The 23,886-nt window shown below is 36.4% G+C and overlaps 1 non-coding gene across 1 annotated transcript; it reads left to right on the top strand.

The window, feature by feature from the left end:
* The first annotated feature begins 1,617 nt into the window (after positions 1 to 1,617).
* On the top strand, positions 1,618 to 1,724 carry LOC145629549 (small nucleolar RNA R71). The gene has a single exon (XR_014111715.1). It is a non-coding gene; the product is annotated as a small nucleolar RNA R71 (small nucleolar RNA).
* The last annotated feature ends 22,162 nt before the right edge of the window (positions 1,725 to 23,886 follow it).

The raw sequence follows: 23,886 nt of genomic DNA, 5'->3' as shown, positions 1-23,886 counted from the left end.
CTCTAACATGGGGCTTTTAGGGATATTATTTAAATTAAAAGTGATATTATCATCCCCTACACATAATGTAAGTTTACCACTTTTAACATCTATTATTGCCCCTACAGTATGAAGGAATGGTCGACCCAAAATAATCGGAATTTGCAAATCTTCCTCCATATCAAGAACAACAAAATCAACAGGTATATAAAATTTACCTACTTTAACAGGGACATCCTCTAAAATACCTAAAGGGTATTTTACAGAACGGTCAGCCATTTGCAGAGTAATATTGGTAGCTTTTAATTTATCCATATTTAATTTAGAGCTCACTGATAAAGGCATAACACTTACACTAGCACCCAAATCACATAAAGCTTTATCAATCATTAGATTACCAATATGACAAGGAATAGAAAAACTACCTGGATCTTTTAGATTAGGTGGAGATTTATTCTGTAATATAGCACTAAATTCTGCAGTAAAAGCAACAGTCTCTACCTCACTAATAGATCTTTTTCTAGTAAAAATTTCTTTCATAAATTTAGAATATGCATGAACTTGAGTAATTAAATCTGTGAAAGGAACTGTTACCTGGAAATTCTTCACAACCTCCAGAAACTTACCAAATTGCTTATCCAACTTACGCTTTAAATGTCTATTAGGGAATGGAAGTTTGATAGCAAGACCCTGCACATCTCCACTCTTATCCTGGGGTTTATCCTGCAAAGAATAATCAGAAAAGTTAGTTTTACCATGTAGCCCTGCAGGGCTAGTAACAACATTGTTTGGTTTAACAGAATCAAGATTAGCAATTTTTGTTGCATAGGAGGCCCATCATAGTGTGAACCACTCCTCAGAGTAATTGAATTTGCGTATTCTGTTGTTTGTACAGGCTGTGATGGTAGGGCTCCCTACTAGAGAGTTTGCAGAGTAGAGGAAAGTTGCGCAATCTGAGTATCTATTATTTTATTATGTGCTATTAATGAGTCAATTTGCGCATCTCTACTCTACATCTTCTTCTGCATATTGGCTAACACTATTTTGATTTTTGATAGGCTAGAATCAAATGGAGGAGTAACAACCTGTTGTGGTCTCTGATGTGGAGGTTGGTAGTACCTCTGTTGTGGTTGTTGTACCTATGGTGGAGGGTTAAGCGTATTCGTACTATTGTACGACATATGTTGGTTATTTTTCAACCCTATATTGTAGGTGTTAGAGTATGGACTAATTTGCTTATAGGTTTGAAAAACATTAATCTTTTCAATTGAACTCCTACAGTCATGTGCCCAATGACCTACAAGACCACAATTTTCACAAAATATTGTAGAGTTAGTACCAATAGCAGAAACATTAGCAACGGAAGATGAATTAGAATTATTAATACTGTCTAGTTTCTAGCTAATAGAAGTCTATTGCGTCTGTAAAAAGGATATAGAATCGACTTGGTGTTTTCCCTTGCTTGCAAACCCTCTAGGATTTCCATATTGGGAATTATGAATAGTCATCTCTTCGACAACATTGCTCGCTATATTCTCATCTAAATTTATAAATCTTCCGTTAGCTGCAGAGTCCAAAATCATTCTTGAATTATATCCAAGCCCATTGTAAAAGGCTGGGATTATCTGCCACTGTGCTAGTTTATGATGGGGACATTCTCTCTGCAAATCCTTAAATCTTTCCAAAGCTTCATATAAACTTTCATCACCTTCTTGGGCAAAATTTTGGATTGCACTCCTTAACAAAGTTGTCCTCTCTACAGGGTAATATTTACTATAGAAATTCAAAGCAAGAGTTTCTCAGTCAGTAATACCAAGTGCAGTTCTATTCAATCCATTATACCACAATTTAGCTTTACCACATAAAGAAAAGGGAAAACGAAACTCCCTGATTTGGTCTTGTGTTACCCCAACTTGCCTAATAGTATTGCAATACTGACAGAAATCTGCAATGTGAAGATTAGGGTCTTCACCCTTAGCTCCACTAAATTGCTTCTTTCGATCATCGTGATAAACTGGGCCTTGATCTCGAATTGCACTCCATCGAGATTAGGTGTGGGAGCAAGATGTGGAAAATCTGTCAGGGATGGCTGCGAATAATCGCTAAGCTTGTGAACAGGAGGAGGTGGTGGTGGTGCAGTCATCTCTAATTCTTGATTTGTACTAGATAAATAAATATGAGAAACTGTCCTAAAGAACTTACGTTCTATGAGACGAAAAAAAAAAAACAAATAATAATAATAATAATAATAATAATAATAATAATAATAATAATAATAATAATAATAATAATAATAATAATAATAATAATAATAATAATAATAATAATATAGACTAAAAATTAATCAAAAATAAAAATAAAACCGTTTCCCCAGCAACGACGCCAAATTTGACAGGCTAAAGTCATATAACCTAATCAAAAGTAATTCCTAAATCCTCTAACTAATGCAGATAGGGAAGTCGAGTCGAAACCACAGGGAAACATGTCTTTATATTCCTAATTAATTATTATAATCTAAATTATTAAGTAACCAAAATATTACAATCGAGGGGAAACTAAAGTACGAAGAGTAAAAGTAGGGAAGAGTAAGAATAGAGAGAATCAATGAATAAGAGACCTAGGGCTTAGGTTCACCAATAAAAAATATTCCAGGGTAAAACATAATAATAATTCATGAATGTATCAATTAATCAGATCATAAAGGGATTTCGCTACGTATTACAATCACAGAGTTAATTTACCGGTATTAAATCTCATCTCTCGAATCTTGACTTAACCATTTATAAATTAAAATGCCTATTGAAACTAGGCCTTAATATTAATTCTCATCTCTCGAATCTCGAATCAATATTGCGTAAATCATGCAATTAAACCAGCGCTAATCTAGTTGCAGATCATTAAATCAATCAATAGGAAATTAATCTAACATTGACAAACAACAATAATAAATTACCCCCTTCATATTAATCATGGATCCCCATGAACACTAAAATTAAACTACTCATGCATAATTAAAACTAAACTAATCAAAGCGATTAAAGGAAGCATAATTAAAATCAATAGCAAATATATAAAACAATTAAATAAAACTATTAAAGTAAGCATATAAGAAACAAAAATATGAGATTAAGAAAATAAAGATAAAAGAACTTAAAGGAAACAATAAAATAATTACATTAAAGAAGTCAACTAATACTCTTGCATGAAAACGAAATTGACGAAAAGCGAACAAACACTATGAAAATCCTAACTAAACCAATTACGGAAATCTAACTAAGACTAAAAGAAAAATAATAAAGCTGACTAACTTCCTAAGCTAATTTAAGTATCCAATATATACAGCTGCGTAAATTGGAATAATCAATTACATACTACTAAAAGTAAATCCTGAATGATACTTGGCAAAATACTATTAAAAATTTTCCCTCCCAAAATAACTTTCTTAAAATAAATAAATGTTACATAAAAAAAAAAAAGTTTAGTTTGTATCTAACTATAACTTTAACTTTATACAAAACTTCCAAAATTATCAACTTGCATATTAATAATGTTACTCCCTCCGTCCTTTTATTTGAGTCCACTATTCCTTTTTTTGCAAATCAAAATTTAAGTCCCATTATTAGAATATTTCTCTTTTTAGTAAGTGGTTTTTTTTAAAAAAAAAAATTTTAACCTTATTCCTAATTTAATCCCAAAATTTCCTCAATTTTTACTGATTTTTTGTGCCAAATATTTTTGGCATTTATTAATTAATCCAACAACATATGTTCTCTCTCCTCATTCTTCTTCTTCTTTTTGGCATTTATTAACCTTTTTTTTTCTTTTTCTCTCACTTGTTATTTAATGCACTTAATATACTTTGATACTTTCAATCACATGGTTTAAGGAATTTACAAAAATTTTAATTCCTGTGAAAAATGAGAAATGAGACTCTAATAAAAGGACGGAGGGAGTACATATAAGTATTTAAATATTTTCTCATGTGTTTTTATGGTGTTAGTATATTTCATGCATTATGTTTTATATTCTTTTATATAATGAAATTATCATTATAATTATTTAATATCCGTGCATTGCACGGTGTTTAACCTAGTAAGGCTATAAAAGTCGGAAACCGACATTAAGATAAACAGCTAGGGTAAAGCCCAAGGAATAAAACGCGTCCATCTGTAGTACTCTTCATTCGATCGGGCCCAATTGCTTGAAGTAAACTCGTGGCCTAGCTCTTGAGCGTAAACGTGACTGGGCAACTAACTTTGGCCCAATTCTTCTTCCTTGACTGGTCCTTGATTCTGTGTTAGTAACTTGGAATCTTAAACCTTCTCACTATCAATCCCTTAATCACCGAACTAAATTTCTTTAACTCAGTTTTGAGCTTTAGATATACGGTCATAAAATACGATCTGACTCTAATATCTTCGTAGTGGCTCAATAAGCTCGGGAATTGTAATAAATCTGTACATTCCTAAAAAATAATACCAACGCTACAAAAACACTAGGAAACGTATAATAGTAATAAAAATAGCTCCGTAGAGCTCAAATAAGCACAAATATGACCGTGGGACGAAGAATAAAAAAATATATAAAATAGACTCATCAGGAATCGTTTTGAGGCAAGCAAGTCTTACTTGTTGAAACCAACAAAGTAAAGAGCTATTGTTCTTGGTATAGACAATTGACTCCGAAAGCTAAAGAGAATTCATTTACTTCAACGTTTCACAATGAATTTGAAAGAATATGGCTATATTCATCAAACGTGAACAAACTTGACCTTGAATAGTTCAAAGAGTTTAGTGAAGTACATAATCAACTTGGCAAGATACCAAAATGTCTAGATTAGATCGAGCGATGTTTTCTTGAGCCTAGCGTGACCATCACAAAGTTATAAAATTGAAATTTTCATAAATAACTCCACAAAGTACATAGTGTGTCTTCACGGAGACCTCGATGCCATTTAAAATGACTCGAACAATGATGGATCACATCCCTTCCTATAAAGTTCTTAAGATTTGCACGAAGGACTAATGTTACACTAAACAAAATGTCGGAGCTAAGAAAGGACACCATATTCAGTTATGGATAGAATTATCTTCTAAATATCTTTTCAAGTATATGTCTAAAACTCTTAGCCATAGTGGGAGTTCACTGGCTCAGTGGGATCTAAGTGACTCAGAGGGAGCTCACCAGATTAGCAAGATCTAGGTGGTTGAGTGGGACCTTAATGGCTAAGATAGCTCATGTGGGAGCTAACTGTTTGTTTTGTAACGAACCTTTACCCAAAGACAATATACATGTCTCTTTGTAAGCATTCAAGTGAGACCACGAGCATTACCTCCACAACCTAATTGAGAACATAGTGTTTGTTGTTCTAAGTGGTGTCTTTCTGTAAAGTAACACGTTTCCAAAACAACAAGTGGGAGGAAAATAAACTCGATGACCATTGAGCTTAGCAACAAACTATAACTGAGAATCTCATAAGACCTTAAAAAGACTTCGTGAGAATACTTGATCAAGAATACTGAAAAGGACTTTACAAGTGCCTTAAAAGAGAATTCATTTCTAAAAAACTTTTGAAAAGTTGGAGTAATATCAAGAATATCAAAGGGCATTGGAAGCGCCTTAAAACTCAGTGTTTGATGCAATAACCCAGTATAGGTATAGAATTCACCAAAGGCTTGGGTTGAATCCTATAAATTTTCTAGTACGTTAGAAATAAACCTAAGACTTACAAGCATACTTTTTACTATTTACTATTAGATAGTAAAGGAATAATGCATTATGGAGAAAACATAGAAATTCTGATGAATAAGAAGTTTAGTGGGAGCAAAAGTGAAGGTCCAACGAAAAGTTTGTGAACTCTATTGTGAAATAACTATCAAATGCTAAATGCTTACATTTGAAAGTATTTTCGACTATGGACCAAGAAAAAGACGATACTTAGTACATATTGGTATTAAGATCTACTGTATAGACTTAATAAAATGTTTGAACGTGTAAAGGATTTTACCGTGTTAAACATGAATTGAAGGACTTTAAAAGACTTTCGTGCTGTATGTATAAAGCTAAGTAAATATTTGAACTAAGTATAATCTAGGCTAAATACTAATTCAAACATGAAAGACTCTAACAGAGACTTTCAACCATATCACGCAACAAACAGTTTAGCAAGACTCAGTGAAACTGAATGAGCTAATATGTCACATGGATGGAATAAGATTGAGAATTACTCTGCAATTTAATCCATCATGTATGCGGTGATATGGGATCGTCGTACGACTTACTTACTTAGAGCATGTGAAGTATGTATGTAGTACCAATCAACCTTAATCTATGTAATAGATCGTTAGATTATGGCCAATAACATCCAAAGTACTTGGATAAGTAACATGATGAGTTCTTGACTTGTAGAAAAAATACAATTTAAAAATTGATGTTTCAAGCACCTTAACAAGGATTAGATCCTTAAAAAGGAAGCCGTTTATAAGCACGAGCTAACAATAAGTCGTGGCTTGAGAATGGTAACATGGAATTGCATCCATGTTTAATGTGCAGGAATTTAAGGAAATTTTCCATGATCACAAGTGGCGTTTGGAGTGAAACCCAAGCAAAGCATCATAAAGAAGTCTACTAAAACATACGTTGAGAATATTGTTGCCTTAATGGCGATAATAAAGAAGATGTTCTATGGAAATTTCGTTGTTGAACGTTAATGATTGTAGGTTGTCAAGTTGAAGGTCTCAATCATGAAAATGAGTAGGAGCCATCACTTGGACAATAAATTCTAAATCACATATAATCCATGACACTCTCAAATTTTATCATCTTATTATGAAAGTGATCAGTAATGAAGATGCTAAGATTAGCAAAGTAGTTATAACTAAACCTATGCAATAAGTGAACGACAACAATCACAATTGCATGAAAGAAATCAAGCATATTAGATATGGGTGTGATTTCTATAGATGTTTTATAAAGAGTGATACTCTTAAAACATTTAGAAAAACCATTTATCATAAGATGAACCATTTAGGTTTTGGAGTAATTTAAAATTTCATGCAATTTTTATCACTCCGTTTGCTATTAATTATGGTTTAGAATTAAATAAGGAGTCCATTCGATTCTTGGAATATTCAAAATAGGGTATCAAGACCAGTCTTGGTAAGGAAACACCTATTAAGTGAACATTTAATATTATAATAAAAAATTATCCCTAATCAAGGTCATCTAAACGGTGGACGATTAATGACCAATTGAGATTAGTGTGTAGTCTGATTTATAGCACCGTTTCTTGTGCTACGAGGACATGATTGTCATAAATCATTTGCACAGGTATTGGTTTAGAACCATACTTGATCGACCTATGAGAATACTTTAAGAGATTAAAAATCGTCATAAGTATACTTCTCATTATGGCTATCAGAACCTATTTCCTCGACCATGAGTATGTAAGTTCTCTTGTTTGAGTACTAGTCCGCTTTGATGTTGTCAAATGTCTGCCATAATAGGGGATTATAACGGCAACACTGCGGCGGCTAGTCCTCTCAGTAAGAGGAGCTACATTACAAGACTGGGAATTTCCCCCCCTACTAAAATAGGGAAGATGTCTTTGTTGTATACAAGGCCTCTCGTAGAGCAAGACTGTGAAAATGCATGGCCATGCTCGGATGGATTTTAGAAATCATCTGTTTATTGACAGTCGGACTTGGAATCGAGAAACACTTCTGGACGTAATAAGGATGACAAAATAATCATACCTTATAGTTCATGAAGAGACATTAAGTGACATAGGAAAAAGGTTGTACACTAAATGCGCACTTGTCCGGAAGGACAAGTGGGAGATTGAAAGGAATGGTGTCCTTCGAACAAGTGTACTATTCCGTTAGTGGGTTCAAAATTATTAGAAAGCTAATATATTCAGTAAGGTCAAGTGATCGGAATGCCTGGGTGAAGTCCGCTTCCGATCAGTAATATTAATGCATAATTAATATTACAGCTTAATCTTGACTGAACCCTTCGGGTCACACCCAAGCAACTAACGAGCCGAAGTGACAAATTAATTAGGAATTAATTTATTACTCGACCGAGTAATTAATATTTAGACGTCGAAAATTCGAGCTTGGAGCGTTGAAACTGAGCGTTGGAAGTCGAGTCGAAAATAGTAATAGACGAGACGTGAAAAATAATAATAAATCAACAATGACCGAGATACCCCTAGCATCGGTAAAACTTAGTGCTATGGGCGCGGTAAAAGGCTAGCAACCCGCACCAAGTGTGCGTGGCAATGCTAGCATGCGGCAGCTAGCAGCCCACACACTTTGTGCGTTGCTTGCTAGGCCGTGGCAGCTAGCAGCCTACGGTTTTGGGCGCAAGTGATGTGGGGCCGAAGCCTCACAACCGCATCATGGCAGCCCACAAGGCAACCAAGGGTGCCCAAGTGAGCTGCCATGTCGCAGAACTCAATTGGAGGAGAAGAAAGGGAGGTGGCCGGTTATGGGGGCATGAGTAAGGGGCAAGTTTGGTCCCCCCTTCCTCCAAATGGTCCTCACTTAACCTCTCACATGAGCTTGCCACTTGTTGATTTATTATTAGTTTGATTATTAATTTTATTTTAGATTTATAATAAATGGGAAAATAAATTTCTCCCACATTGATGGGAGAGCTTTTCACACTCATGCATTTCCCTATAAATACCCAAGTGGGGGTATTGGGAAAAGCACTTGAGTAAGAGTTGAAAAAGGCATCACCATTGTGAAAACCTTTGAACTCATTAATTACTCGGGTTTTGGTCGGGCCTTGCTAACCCCAAGGCATTGGACCGTTTTCGATGGTCGAGTTGTGGGTGGACTATCGTTGGAGGCCGTCGTAATTTCGAGGCTTGCTTTCAAAGTAAGAGCCACTTCCGGTCGGGCGAAGCATGCTCCGAAGGTAGTCGTTTTTATCTTAATCTTGTGATTAATTTAATTATGTTTATGGTTTTATTTATTGCGAGTGCGGTCTTATTTTTGGGTTTGTTTCCGCGGTGAGTCGACTCACCAAACCCTAACAAGGTGAGACCGGGCACTTAATCAAAAGGGCCCGACCTGAGAAACCCGACCAAAGCCCGCACGCCATTTATAAAATGGTTGAATTTTTTTTTATCATTTATCATTTTCCTCTAATTTCTAGTGCCGTCATTTTCTCTTAAAATTTCGAACGCATTCATTTCGCGAAACTAAGAACATCTTCATTTACTCAAATTTCAGAAAATTTAAATCACAAAAATGGAGAAATCAAACAAAAGAATGGTTATTGAAGAAGAATCTAATTCACCTACAGAATTAATTTAGAGCTCAATTACTGCTGAAAAAGGTACAATTTATTTCAATTTAATTTTATAATTTCAGATCAAATTTAATTTCAAATTATATTTAAATTCAGATTATACTTAATTTCATATCATATTTAGTTCATAAAAAATTTCGAGTTTAGAAATTTTCGCAAAGCATTAATTCAATTTTGGATGCAATTTAAATTTGCATACAATCAATTTTGACTTATAATTTGCATGCAATGTTAATTTAATTTCAGATCATATTTAATATTGAGTTAATTTCGACTAACAATTTGCAACCAAGGCTAATTTATTTTTAGATTGTTGTTAACTTCGACTTATAATTTGCAAGCAATAGTAATTTAATTTCAGATCGTAGTTAATTTCATTTCTATTTATAATTTGCATGCAAGGCTAATTCGATTTCAAATTGTAGTTAATTACGACTTATAAATTGCAAGCAATACTAATTTAATTTCAAATCGTAGTTAATTTCATTTCGATTTATAATTTGCATGCGAGGATAATATAATTTCATATCGTAGTTAATTTTGACTTATAGTTTGCATGCAAAGCTATTTTAGTTTCAGATTGTATGCATAAAGTGTTGCAGATAATCTTAACAATTAAAATTCAACTGTACTAATACTAATAATGAATGCAACAGATAATGTAATTATAGAAGAGAACATCAATCAAGAAAGAGATGATGAAGAAAGAGATGAAGATGTTGCAAATATAATAGGTATGTTTGTTTGAAAATTATAAATATTAGAATATTTATGAAGTGTTCAAATAATCTAAGTCCTATGTAAAGCATACCAATTGATGAGTAATATTATCTTAAACCTAAAAAAAAATAAATAGATTCCTGAGTAAAATATTGTAATAACTGACCAAAATAGACCAATACCTAACATAAATGATCTAATTCCTCATCAAAACATTCAAATTCCTAAGACTTTGACTTTCAAAAAACAGTTTAATTCCTGAGAAAAATATTTTAAGCCTTACAAAAATAGAGTAATACCTGACATATATAATGTAATTCCTGACTAAAACATGGTAATTACTCATAAAAATAAATTTTTTATTCAATTCCTGACTTTATAAATCTCATTCCTGAATTAAATAATCAAATACCTGACTATATAAATCTTATTATTCATGATAAAATAAATTTCAAAAGAAGTTTAATTTCTGACTAAAATATTGTAATTCCTATGTAATGATACATAATTCCTGTGTAATTTTATATAATTCCTGACTTATGTTATCTTAAAATTGTCTAAAAAGTATTAAATTTCTGACTAAAATATTGTAATACCTAACATAAATTATCTAATTCCTGAATAAAACATACTAATTCCTGAGATCAATAATGTTTTAAAAAAAGTTTAATCCCTGACTAAAATATATTTAAGCCTGAAAAATATACACTAATACGTGATATATATTATATAATTTCTCACTAAAACATAGTAACTTTCTAACAATTCCTGCCTTAATATTGTAATGTTCGACAAAAATTGTTCAATACCTGACATAAAATATCTAATTCCTGATTAAAATATGCTAATTCATGACACCTATAAATTTCAAAAGAAGTGTAATACTGACTAAAATATTGTAATTCCTGACCAAAATAAACCTAAACTTGACATAAATTATCTAACCAAATGAAAATACATACTTGAAAATTTCATATGTTAACTGTGAATATAATTAATTGAAAATACATACTTGAAAATTTCATCATTTTCATTCACTTCAAAAGATTTACAATAAGCACCTATATACTAAGTAATACAGTGCCATGAAATTACAACCATGACACAATTAAAAGCACTGATGCTGCTGCATTTTTTATGTCAATACTTCTACAAAAAGTTCATCATCATTAATATTACCATATCTAATAACATACCATATGACCCAAAATAAGACATATACCCCACAACATAATCCCACCAACCTAGATTAAACCCCAAAAAAGGACAACTGATATCCCAACCTAGTAGTACAACCTTTACCTCATAAACGACACTACAATGAAAAACATGCAACAAAAGATCAAGGTCAACATGAGTTTCTTATCACTGATGTTCTCCTTCATCTCTAAGAGGGATTCAGTTGTTGCAATACCCATCACTCCAACCTCCTCAGCCAATTACTCATTTTTAACCTTCAACTTTCTCACCTTCTCCTTTAGTTGCTCAAATTTGTCCTCCAACTCAATGATAATTAAGTTCTTGTCAGGAATTTGAGCTTGCAAATGGCCAATATCATCAACCTTATCCACCCATTTGAAAAATCAGCATGTCCTTTTGTAAGGAGGGTGATCCTATTATAAGGGGGTCCTTCCCTAGATGCCCATGGCCATTTAAAAGCCTAGGATTTTACACTTGTTAGGGTGTATTAGAATTTGAATTCCTGACTGTTTGGGAGACCTTGAATTAGAAATGATACTCTCACCACACTTTTTTGTAAGAAACAAGTAGGAGCCACCAATGAGTTTTAGGAAAACTCATAAACCTCGTTCATGCCTTTCTTCCATGTGGAGTTCATGGAATAATTAGCATGAATCATAAGTTTACCCATGCCCAAATTGGTCTACATAAACTAGAAATGCGTTCTGGAGCGAGGGTACTAAAATAACGTTCCTTCTAGGGAGAAATCGCTATTCTAGCCCTAGTACGGCCTCTACTACCTCTTCCTTTTTCACAATTTCATTTCCAAACAATATATGCAACGTGATACCTAAAGACTAAGTTAGTTGATTTTATTTACAAGAATTAATCACGTAGGAATTACATTGCAAAAGTCGTTATTCTTATTTAATAATATTCGTGAAAGAACAATAAATAAACAAGATTCGCCTTGTCTTAAGTGATAAAACAACAATTAATTATTCAAATACTAATCTTGATTAACGAAAGAGTACTCTGTGATTTAATTAATTAAAATTTTGTTTAAAGTGATTAAACAACACTAATTAATCAATTAAAGTTATTTAAACAATAAAAGAAAAGTGATTTATCTAAGTGCTTAGGAAACTAACCGTTCTTCTTTTATGTTAAATCTCCGTTTAATGTGTTTATGGACTTTCTTTCTTCTTTGTACCTTCAAAAGCTTCAATGGATGGATTAGGGATGCAGAGTAGTTGGGAAGAAAGAGGGAAAAGTAGTATGATAGTAAGAGAAGTAGAGAGATTAGGGTTTTGAGAATAATTGGGTTTTAATTCTGATTTTTCCAGTCCCAGTAATGCTGAACGAAGACCCTTATTTATAGGCGTAGGGATATAGGTTTAGGGTTTTAGATCCCCACCGTCAGTTTGCGCGCGTAACTCTCTGAGTCGCGCTGGGTGTCGCGCGCATCTCAATGAGTCGCGCGCAACTGATTGAGTTGCGCTGGTTTGTGGTTTGTCTTATACGAAAATGCGTTTTTATAACTTCCATAACTTTTGATTGCGAAGTTGGATTAAGAAGTGTGAGATATCAGTGGAAAGTTATGAATATCTACTTTCCAATTCCATTAGAATTAGGTTAAAATATATTATGGATCAAAAGTTATGTCAGTTGGAGTGCAAGGGTGCCGGTTTTAGGGCCCGGTTGAGTGTTTTGATCATAACTTCTTCGTTTTGCCTTGGAATTGGGCTTATAATATACCGTTGGAAAGCTATTTGAAAGGGATTTCCATATTTATAGGACTTTCATGGGAATATAGTTGGTTTATCTTTTAGGCTTGTTTTTTTAACAATGTAGGTTCCATTGGATCCAATCATTGCATTTGACGCATTTGGGTCCGTTATTAATCAAGTTTAAACATGTATGAACACGTTTTAGGCCTAATTTGTAATCGGACAAGGCTCTAAGATAATGTGGTCTCAAATATGGCTTTTAACTTACTTTATAATGCTTTTCGTAGTCCATACACACTTCAACTTTGATCTAACATGAAGAACGGATTTTTGTAACATCATTGCACTTCCTTTCGGGAGAAGAGGCCAAACATAGGTGTCTACAATTAGCCCCCACTTTGATCAATTCTAGAATATACGATGATCAAAGTAGTCAAGTAAATAAATCCGAGACTCATTCTGTGAAGTTCCCTAAGAATAGAGAATCTTTCAGAAATGTTAAGGATGTTGAAACGATCCTTGGTTCACTAAGTTTTTGAAAAAAGTAGCTATTAAGGCTAGAAAAAGTTATCTCTAGTCTAAACGCGCTAAAGAATCTAGATTGATCCTTTGCATCTGTAGAACACTTTTACAAGTAAAGGTGTTCTTGGTGATGTCAAGTCATGAGAAGAGATATGTTTTAAAAAAGAATAAAAGGGGATGATTTCCTCTCAATCGTGTCATCGTTGGTCTAAAGTCCCTCGATATGTCATTGAAACTTTAGCATGACTTTAACAAAGTAAAAAGATGAAAAAGGTGTTTTCCATATTCGAGCCAAAATTGTCCAGTATTCGAGCCGGATGTCCACAAGATAGAAATACATGTATCAGGATTGGAGGCATACATCCAACTCTAGTGAGAGGGAAGAAAGTCAACAAATCTCTCAGTAGTTTTGTCCAAAAGATGAGTACACGTGTCTTAGGACTGGGGGCACGTGACTATATAGGCGCGACATCGTCTCGTCGCTTCTTTATACAGGGGGTGGTTGGACACCCTAACTGTTCGATAAGTTAGTAAGCGCACTAACTACCGTATTTGCTTCCATTCAAGAAGTGCCTGTTCCTGATGGTTCGGCGCGCTTGTCGACTCGTGAGCTAACGCCTACAATAATTCTTTACCTTTTAGTTCTGAGAGGTAGATCTCGCAAATCTTGGGCTGAAGTGAAATTTTACGCAACACTTACGCCGTACAATTTTGCGTCGTACGATACACCATTTGCATTATTACGTTGCATAAAAACTCCTTCCTTTTTCCTTTGGACGTGAAAAAAGAACAAAACCCGGACATTTGCAACGTCAGTACAGTAAAATGACAAACCTGTCTATGGGTGCTTTTACGTAAAGCACCACCATAGAACGTCTTAAGGCACTCTTACGAAAAACGTTCAAAACGTATGTTTGCGGAAGGCACAAAGCACAGTGTGCATGCAAAATGATGCAAAAAACTATCAAAGAAGAAAAGAAACTACTGGATGCAAAGTAATTTTTAAAAGATTTCGATAATTCGCGCGTTATTACGTCTAACAACGTACAAAACCATGGAGAAAAATTCAAAACGGATCGAAATCTGAGTATTGGTATTCTAAGTGACCAGTGTCCGCGCGCAACTCAGTAGGACACGCTGGCCAAGCGCGAGCAAGAAACTGGGTTGCGCTGGGATGCCACGCGCAACTTAATGAGTTGCGCGCAACATTTGAATTAGTAAAAGATTTGGAGAAGCGCGATCTGCAGCTCACTTTCTTCTTCTCATCTTTCTCCAATTTTGATCTCTTTCCATTTTTGGTTGTCGTTTGAAGCTAAGGAAAGTAAATCTTTCTCCTTTAATTCTACCAGACTTTGATCTTGTCAATAAAATGGAGAAATCGAATGAAGAATCCTAAGAAAAATTGGGGTTTTCGATTCGATTTGTTGTCATGAATTTGTTGGTTTTTCGTTGTGACATGTTTAAGCAATATATTGCAACAAATTTCATGTGAAGTGATAAAGTATTGATCCTATTTAAGCATTTCAAGCATATATGTGTTTTTTTTATTCATTCTAATTTTGACTTTGTGCTTGATCTTTATTTCTCTTTTTTTTTTTTGCTCACATAGACTGTACTTGTTAATTTTAATGTAAATTGAAGTGTTTAGAACAACAATTACGCATTGAAATTATAAATGAAATTTTGAACTTTTATAATAGCACGAATTTGTTCTTGCGACTCATATATTTTTTCATGCGTAAGTTGCAAAATTGGTTTTATCAATGATAAAAAATCTCCGATGATTATTATTATTCACTTATAAAACTGTGATTTCAAGATTTCCACAAAACTAGGAAATTCTTGAAGACATCATCGAACTGGAATAGTTTGGCTATACTTCGGGCTTTTGAGCCCCCATTTTATGTTTTCGAATGTTGTATCCCCCAGTGTTGGGTGACTTCGATATTTGCTTGTTGTCAATAATTAGACCCTTTTCATGTTGCTTGAAATGGGTCTACAAATCCCGTGTTTCGTCTTATTATGATAACAACTAGGATCTTGGAAACAATTAAACTAGTGTGTTTAAACTATTTTTTGACCATTGATAGTTTTAACAAAGAAATTTGCTGATTCTAGTAATATTGGTCATTCATTAGAACAAGTCAGGGAAAAATCAAATGTTGTTCAAATTTTTCGTCTATTCTTGCTACATTTGAATTCTTTCTTTTAAGTTCAAATTTTGTCACTATTTTGAATTTCGAGAAAGTAGATGTTATCCTCCTTGCGAAATTCCAATGTATGCAACAATGGAGAATAATTTTAAATGAAGACTCCTTAATTTAGAATTTAGGAGTCTTTTGTTTACAATCTAACTCATAAAATTGTTTGTCTTATGTTAATAAAGTGTCTTGATACAATTTTCATGATGAATGATTGAGTACTAAACTTTCATATGAGCAAGTATGTATCATGATTTTGTTTCTTTTGCTCTATACTAGTCATACTCTCTAATCTCTAGTGTAAATTGAAGTATTGAAACATAAATTATGCACTAAGATTAGTTTTTGAAGTTGAACTTGAAAATGGCTCGAGTATGTAACCTGTTTAATGGCCAAGTTCAGTTGCAAACTTAGTTTTCAAAGGAACAAAATGATCATTAAATCATTGTGATGCATTTGAAAATTTTAAGGCACGATATCTACGTAAACCATTTGTAGCTTAGGCGATTCCCAAAAGTAGCCTGAATGGCATGAATATCTCATTTATTATTATTTTTTTCTTGTGGATATTGGAGCCCCCATGTGTCAGGTTATGCACATTCTTTCTATTTCACAAGTCTTAGAGCCCCCAATTTGGGGTAGTTTTAATGACTTGCTATCATTTAGGCCATTCATATGGTACTAAGATGGACCTATGCATATATCCTATTTTGTTTTGAGATATTTAGAACAATGACATGGCTTTCACATTTTAGTTAAAGTCATGTTCAAGAAAGCAAGTTAGTTCTTTGCTTGTTTATAAACTAAAACAATTGTGTTTAAGGTTTAGTATATCATACCTAATGCCTAAAGGTTTGTAAAGATCATTATGGTGATTTTATTCTCAAAGTTGATTTAGAACATCAAATATTTTCTTTGTTCTTATCAATATTTGATTTTGGTCTAGTGGTGTTTACCATTCCTTAGCCAATATTCGCAGGAGAACTAAGCGAGAACAAGTTCGAGTCAAGAAAAAGTCGAATCTTAATTCATTCCTTTCGGAAATATTTATGTATATAAATGTATCATCCAAACGGTTATTGAGAATCTGAAAATTTATTTATTTTAGAAAACAAAAATTCAGAAAGGAAATTCAAAATTTGAAAAGAGATCCAATAATTATATTATTTTCAAAACTGAACCCAAAATGGAAAGAAAAGTCTAGCTCTTAATTGAGTGCGACTTTTTTGTCCAAGATAGATGAAGATAAGTTGTAATTTGCAACTTATTTCAACAAAGATATGAAAATGTGAGCAAACTTTCGTATATCTGATTTTGTTTATGTTTTTCTGCTTGTCATCATTGTCTTTTTTTTCTAATTTAAAGTGAAGTTCTTTCAATTAAATAAGTACCGTAGTTTGAAAATGAATGTTTATCAAACCTAGGTTTTGTGAATTGTTAGAATAATTTATAAAATCATTCAAATCACTTTCTAAAATATGGTCTCATTTTAAATTGAAAGTTAAGGTGAGACCTATATTTTTAATTTGAAGCCCCCATGCGTAGACTTTAGGCGGCTTTTGGAATTCATGTATACATATGCTAGGGGATGTTTCCCATGTTTATTTACGGCCCCAAGATTTGTATTTTCGATTTGCGGAATATTGCATGTGTTTATCATAAATTGTTTGATCAAGTAACATAATTAATTATCTTGGTCAAATAGTAGGAAGTGGTATTCTTCCCTTTGTCATTTAAAGTTATTAAGATGTTTCATTATAAGCTTTTGTATGACGTTGATTTTGCAGCATAAATAGCGTGTTCAAATCTGTAAATAGAGAGAAGTGGGGATGTCCTAGCTTTTTAGCTCCCCAATTTGAGGCAAAGAGCAAAAAAATTATACTATTTTCGAGTATTTTAGATGCCAAATTGGCGGGATCATCCCGACTTACCCCCTAATAAAGAAATGAACAAAAAAGACGGATTTGTATAAAAAAGAAGGGGAATCCAACTTTCCCATAGAAAAACAAATAAAGAAAATTAGACATGTTTTTGAAAAGCAAGGATTATTGACTTAATATTTGAATCATCGTGATGACTTGGCAGTGAGGTATACGCGTGATAGCGATAACGATCATTTTTTTCATGTAGCGATCATGTTCAATCAATATACCTCGCTAAGAGAAGATGGAGATATCCCACGTAGGCGAACATTTTAGTTGCTCATGACAAGTGAAAAGACCAATTCTCAAGAGTTGTAAAAGACATCTAAAGTTCACGTCGAGGCTGTCGATATATCAAATCAATTTATTGTATTAACTCTTTTTCTTTTTAGGCAATGTATATAACCTGAATTACCTTGGTAATAAATAGCCCTATTATTAAAAGAAAATAAGATGATTGTGTTAATTTTTTAAAAAGTGATATTCATCTCATTTTTCGTTGGAAAAGGACATGGAAAATATCGAATTTAGTTTGATTCGATTGCTTTACTAACATGATTTAATTAAGCTAATGGCTATCAAATCATCCAAATCATTTGAATTTTTTTTATATGATCTTGTAATCATAACTCAACACTTCATGCATTTTATATATGTGCATGAGTACTTAATAGTAGGTCCATATGTGCAAAGGCCTAAGATTGGCCATATTTTCATGGAATGATGATTTTGGTATATGATTATGGTCTACCACAAGGAGGACCTTTCCAAGGTCGTAACGTGGCTAGGCTTGGGGTTATGAACAATGGACAGGCTCAAGTATACTCCCAAAATCCTTTACTTTTGGTGCTTATCAAATTAGAACCTTTCTGCTGTGTGTGACAACTCCTACATTAGGTGCCTTTTCCTTGACATCTCTCCTTTTTTTTTTTTTTTTTTTAACAAGTTTTGTTTTGGGTTTAGAACGATTTTTCTTTTTTCTTTTGTATTTTTTTTTTTGGGTTTAGACTAACTTTGTGTCCCCCTCTTATGTTTCGTTCCCCTAATTTCCTATTTATTCTCATTCCAAGGTATGGAATAATGTGGGTTGAATAACTAAGGCTCAATTGACGAGGCTCAAAAGGGCTACCAAAAAGATGGATTTTCTTTAAGGTTAAGAACATGGGATTATATTTATGGAGTTTCAAGTTGCCTCATGTGTTGGTGAAATCATCATATCTTTTATTTGTGGGCCTAAGATGGGCCTCTTTTCATTCAATACATCTTGTAAGCCAAAGCTCATAAAGATTCTTTAAGTGTTGAGTATGTGTGCCTTTTGATATTACCTATTTTATGTATACGTTTTTATTCCAGGTATGGATCCAAGGGTTCTGTTGGGTAAGCTGGGTCACGTCAACAACCTACACACGGCAGCACACGTAAACTGCCCTCGGGGGTGGCTCGAGGAACCACCCTCCGAAGCTTAAGTCAGAGAGTGTTTAGAGAGAGAAAGTGTACTTAGAGGGATATAGAAAGTATAATAATTTGAGTGTCTAACCTCCTTTCCGTTGTACTTTACCCTCTATTTATAGGCGTACTATCTCCTTCGTGGAGAGTTTAGCATGGTTAGCCCTGCGGGCTGGCTCTGCCGGGCTGATGAGCCTCTCTTTAGTTGCTTACTCGGCAATGAGTGCGCACCCTGGGGGCTGAGCGATAGTTCAGCGGGAGCTACCCTATACAACTAGCCCCTCAAGAGGTGGTATGAGGTCACTCATGCCGGCTCTTTGCCTGTAAGAATGTTCTTCTCAACTGAGCCCAGCTGAAAGGAATAGCTCAGCAGGATCTATCCCCTACAACTAGCCCCTCAAAAGATGGCGTGAGGCTCTTTTCATGACAGCTGTTCTGAGCGTGTGGCCTTATCAGCCTTAACTCAACGGGTCGTCTGACTGAAATAACCTTCACACCCCTAGCCCCTCAAGTCTCTAGGGTGTTGATGCGCCCTGAAGGCTTGGGAGGTCAGGCAATGCTGTTGATGAGTCTGCTTCCCTATCACGTGTATGGTGACCTTTGCTCCAGGCTTGAGAAGTGAAGAGCTCGCAGAGAGGAATTTTGATCACTCCCGCCGAAGTCTGTGAAATGACGAGGTTGCAGAGAGGATTTTCGATCACTCCCGCTGAATTCTGAGAAATGACGAGCTTGCAGAGAGGATTTTTGATCACTCCCGCTGAAGTATAAGAAATGAAGAGCTTGTAGAGAGGATTTTCGATCACTCCCGCTGAAGTCTGAGAAATGACGAGCTTCAAGAGAGGATTTTCGATCACTCCCGCTAAAGTCTGAGAAATGACGAGCTTGTAGAGAGGATTTTCGATCACTCCCGCTGAAGTCTGAGAAATGATGAGCTTGTAGAGAGGATTTTCGATCACTCCCGCTGAAGTCTGAGAAATGACGAGCTTGCAGAGAGGATTTTCGATCACTCCCGCTGAAGTGCTCTCTTCTTAGATGGGGTTAAGGAATTTTTTTTTTATTTTTTTTATTTTTTTTGGGCGGGGATCACATTTTCATGAATGGGACACGTGTTGGCAATCCGGGCTGTCAGTTTGATTTTACTGAAGTGACATGGCGGTTTGGCTTTGCCTTTAGTCTAACTGCCCATTTACTCCGTATTAATTTCACTATCCCCCTCTTTAACTTATTTCTTTTCACGCCTCCAATTTTTCATCTTCCCTCTTCATTATTTCGGCATTTCAAAATTTTTGCTCTTTGCTCTTCCTCTGTCAAGCGTCCTTGATCCTCCATTGTTGTTGTAGGTTCCTGCTTCTTCATCTTTGTTTTTGCTTTATTATTCGCTTTACTTGCTTTTTTCTCCTTTGATTCTTTCTCTTTTGCTGACTTCTTCCTTCTTTGTTCTTCTTAATTGCAGACTTGAATTTTCGTTTTGTTTGGGCTTTTGTCTCCGCCATTGTTGTTGTACTCTGTTGCTTCTGCAACTTTTTTTCCTAAAGGTACTTACTTTGTACCTTTTGTTGTTTGTATTTACCCAATTTTGCTTCTTTTAGCTTTTTCTTCGCAAGATTGTGCCTTTTGATTCTTTCCAATTGTGGTTGTTCCCATTTTTTCTATTTTGTTGTTGTATTTGCATTCTTGGCTTTTACCTAGTTATTCCTTCATTGCCTCTAAACTTATTCTTTGATTTTCTCGTGCCCCATTGCTTTTTCTTTCCTTTGCGGGCCTGCATTCCTTTGTAGATTTCATAATGTCTGACGCCTCTAATAGTCAGAATATGAGTGAGCCTCAAACGGCCACGGGGTCGGATTCCTCTTCTTCCCGATCTTCTCCTTCCGGTGAGCGCTCTGCGCATGCTTCTTCTATTTCTCCTACTCCTTTACAAACTGTTTTGCCTTCCGACCTTTCTCCCGCTGCGAGCGGGATGGGTACTGCTGCGACCTCTGCTGCTGCGTCTAGGTCAGGCAGTAGTCATCCCGCTGAGGGTAGTGCATTTCACCCTTTCCGGCGTAGACCCTATCCTGATTTCTTTGATCCTTACTGTGAGCGGGTGCTTACGCTGGATGGGGTTCCCTTATCCCATCTTACTCGTCTGAGAATGCGCGCAATGCGCCATCAAATCTTGGTTGATGCTGTTAAGGCCAATCCCCCTGATGTGTCTCTTGTTAGCCCCATTCCCCATGTTCAACCTTTAAACAGTTTTGCTTGGCCTGATGACATGGCTGACATGCATCGGTTTGATCATTATGTAGTGCGTGGTGGGAATACTAGGACTCCAACAACTTCTCCCTCCCTAGCAGTTCAATCAAGTAGGATGGCTAAATCTCCTGGTGATCGCTCATACTTCGACTGCCAGCCTACTTATGTTGTTGAGCCCGTAGCGGAGGGCAAAACTGAGTTCTTCCTTGATGACAAGTGCTATGGGCCTAAGAGATGTGTGCTAGATTCCAGTTGGCGTAAGGACACTGAGAGGCTGGATCTGGCTGCTGTAGGGCAGAAATTTTACGGTTTTGGGGAGGGCTACGAGCTGGTTCTTCCTGCTAATGGTGCTAAGTTATCGGCCCCCCCTGCAGGTCACATTGCTGTGTTTGCCTCGCAGCTTGAATTGGGTCTAAGGTTCCCTTTAGACCCTACTTTAGAGAAGTTGCTGCGTGCTTTTAACATCTGTATATCTCTGATTCATCCTGCCTCCCTACACACTTTGATTTGCTTGCTATGGTTCCTGAGGTTTCGGTGGTACCTTGAGTCTCTCCATTTGTTCAAGTCTCTGATGAGTCTGAATAGATCAGCCTCTAAGACTGAGTCAGGGTGGTACTATGTTGCTCCCAAAGAGAGTAGAGTCTTGTCCTACCCAAAACTTGGGCGTTTCAGGGACTAGACTGGTAAGTTTTTCTGGGTGAAGGTGCCTTCCAACTTTGCTGCTCCTCGCAACTTCAGAGATATTCGCACCAACATGGCTGGGGTCACAGCTTCTCCTTCTAAACCTACTCGTGAGACGGAGGCATTTGAGGCTCTGCAGGGAGCGGGGACAGGTGACTCAAAGTTTCCCAAGGTCTTGCTGCCTAACTCCATTTACATTGTGGGTAATGAGCAGCTTTCTGCCATGCGTTTGTGCCGTACACATGAGTCTGGTAAGCTCTTTCTGTCTTTTGTTTTTCTCCTGATTTCCTTCTTTTCTTTTTTTCTTCCCCCCTTTTTTTTATATTCTTGACTTTTTGTCATTTTCTGTTTTTAGGCTATGACAAGTTGGACAAAAGCATGCTCGGGCTGGCAGATAACTGGAAGGACCCCTTGACTGCCACTCTTGAGAACCCTCCTCAGCTCTTTGATACGCTGGAGGTGTATGCGGGCTCCCTGAAGGGTGAGGTGCGTTTGGCTCCCGCTGAGCTGCGGGCTGTTGTTGGTACCGCGGCCACTGGTAAGCGTGCTGGGTCCAGCCGCACTGAGCCAGAGCCCTCGTCTTCTACTGTTGGGAGCAGGCGTGAGACTCGCCCTGCTCCTCGAAAGGTGGCTTCAGATTCTGAGGCGTTAGTGGCGCCTACTGCTTCCCTTGAGAAGTAGTCTGTCATGGCTTTCGGCCGGGTGGCACCTCAAACTTCTGCTGCCAAGAGGCAATGTGAACAAGCTTCTGAAGAACTAAAGGCTACTGCCGATGATTTTCCTGACAGTGTTCTCCAATTTCCCTCTGAGGGGATTGAGACCACTGCTGCGGGTGAAAACCCCGTCTCCTCTACTAAGCATGTTCTGCTCTATCCTACTTCAACTGTTGATACCACTGCTGCGAAGGACGTTGTGGTCCCTTCTGCTGCAGCTACTGATTTTTAGCTCCCTGATAAATCTGCCATGGAGTTTCCAAGGATCCCGCCGCGTCCCTACGGGCTGAGGGGGCGGCTCCGAAGTGCCACCCGGGGTGGGCTCTCTCGGGCTGCGGGTTCTCTCCAGCAGGATCGTTCAGTGATTTACCTGGAGGATGATTCTGTGTTTTCTCCCCCTGCTAGGGATGAGCCTGAGGCGAAAAAGGCTCGCACCTCTCCTGGCCCAGACCCTTTTGCTTCCACTTCTGCCAACACTGGGCACCTAGGTGGAAACGTAGGTGGGGGAGACACTCAGAATTCTAGTGAGCTTAACCATTGCGTTCACCAGTTCCTGGGTGATGCCTTTAAGAATCCTCTTTCTGCGTCCTCTCTTTCTGCTGGAGGGACTTTCCGCCCTACTGGGGCCATTGAGTTTGCTGAAGTCCCAATTGACATCCATCTGCGCCCTACACTCTGCCCTTCTGGAGCTGAGAACACTCCTTTTCGGCCTTTGATGAATGTGAGGGCTGATGAGTCTTTATATGTAGACGACTCTCAGAAGGGTGGTACTTTGGGATACCGTCTGACTCAGGGGGTTCGTCTCCCTGCGGATTCTACGCGCAGCTCAGTCAGCCTTCCAGTGGCCACTGCGTGCCATGACTTGCAGAGGGTTAGTCTCTGCTTTTAGTTTTTCTTTTTCTTGTTTAAGCTTTTCTTTGCTTGTGTTGCAGCTGTTGTCTTGTCTTACTTATTATCATGCTTTACTTTTCATTGTTAACTTCTTCTGTTAGCTCCTACTTTTGCTAACTCTTCCTCTCTGCCTTTACTGCAGCTTGTTATGTATGTGGGTGATTTGTCTAATGCTTTGCTGTCAGTGGAGAAGGAGTACCAGAACCAAGGCATAACCCTTTCCCAGAAGACTCTGGAGGCTCAGCAGGCTCAGGCTGATCAGGACGCTATGGCTAATGAGGTGACTCCTCTGAGAGAGAAGGCAGATGCCTTACAGCTCCAATTGGGAGAATTTCAGCTCACTCAG

The sequence above is a fragment of the Chenopodium album genome, chromosome 4, assembly GCF_948465745.1.
Source record: "Chenopodium album chromosome 4, dcCheAlbu1.1, whole genome shotgun sequence".
NCBI classification, from domain to species: Eukaryota; Viridiplantae; Streptophyta; class Magnoliopsida; order Caryophyllales; family Amaranthaceae; genus Chenopodium; species Chenopodium album.
The sequence above is the reverse complement of the archived record's forward strand: the minus strand, read 5'-3'. Positions and strand labels throughout refer to the sequence as shown.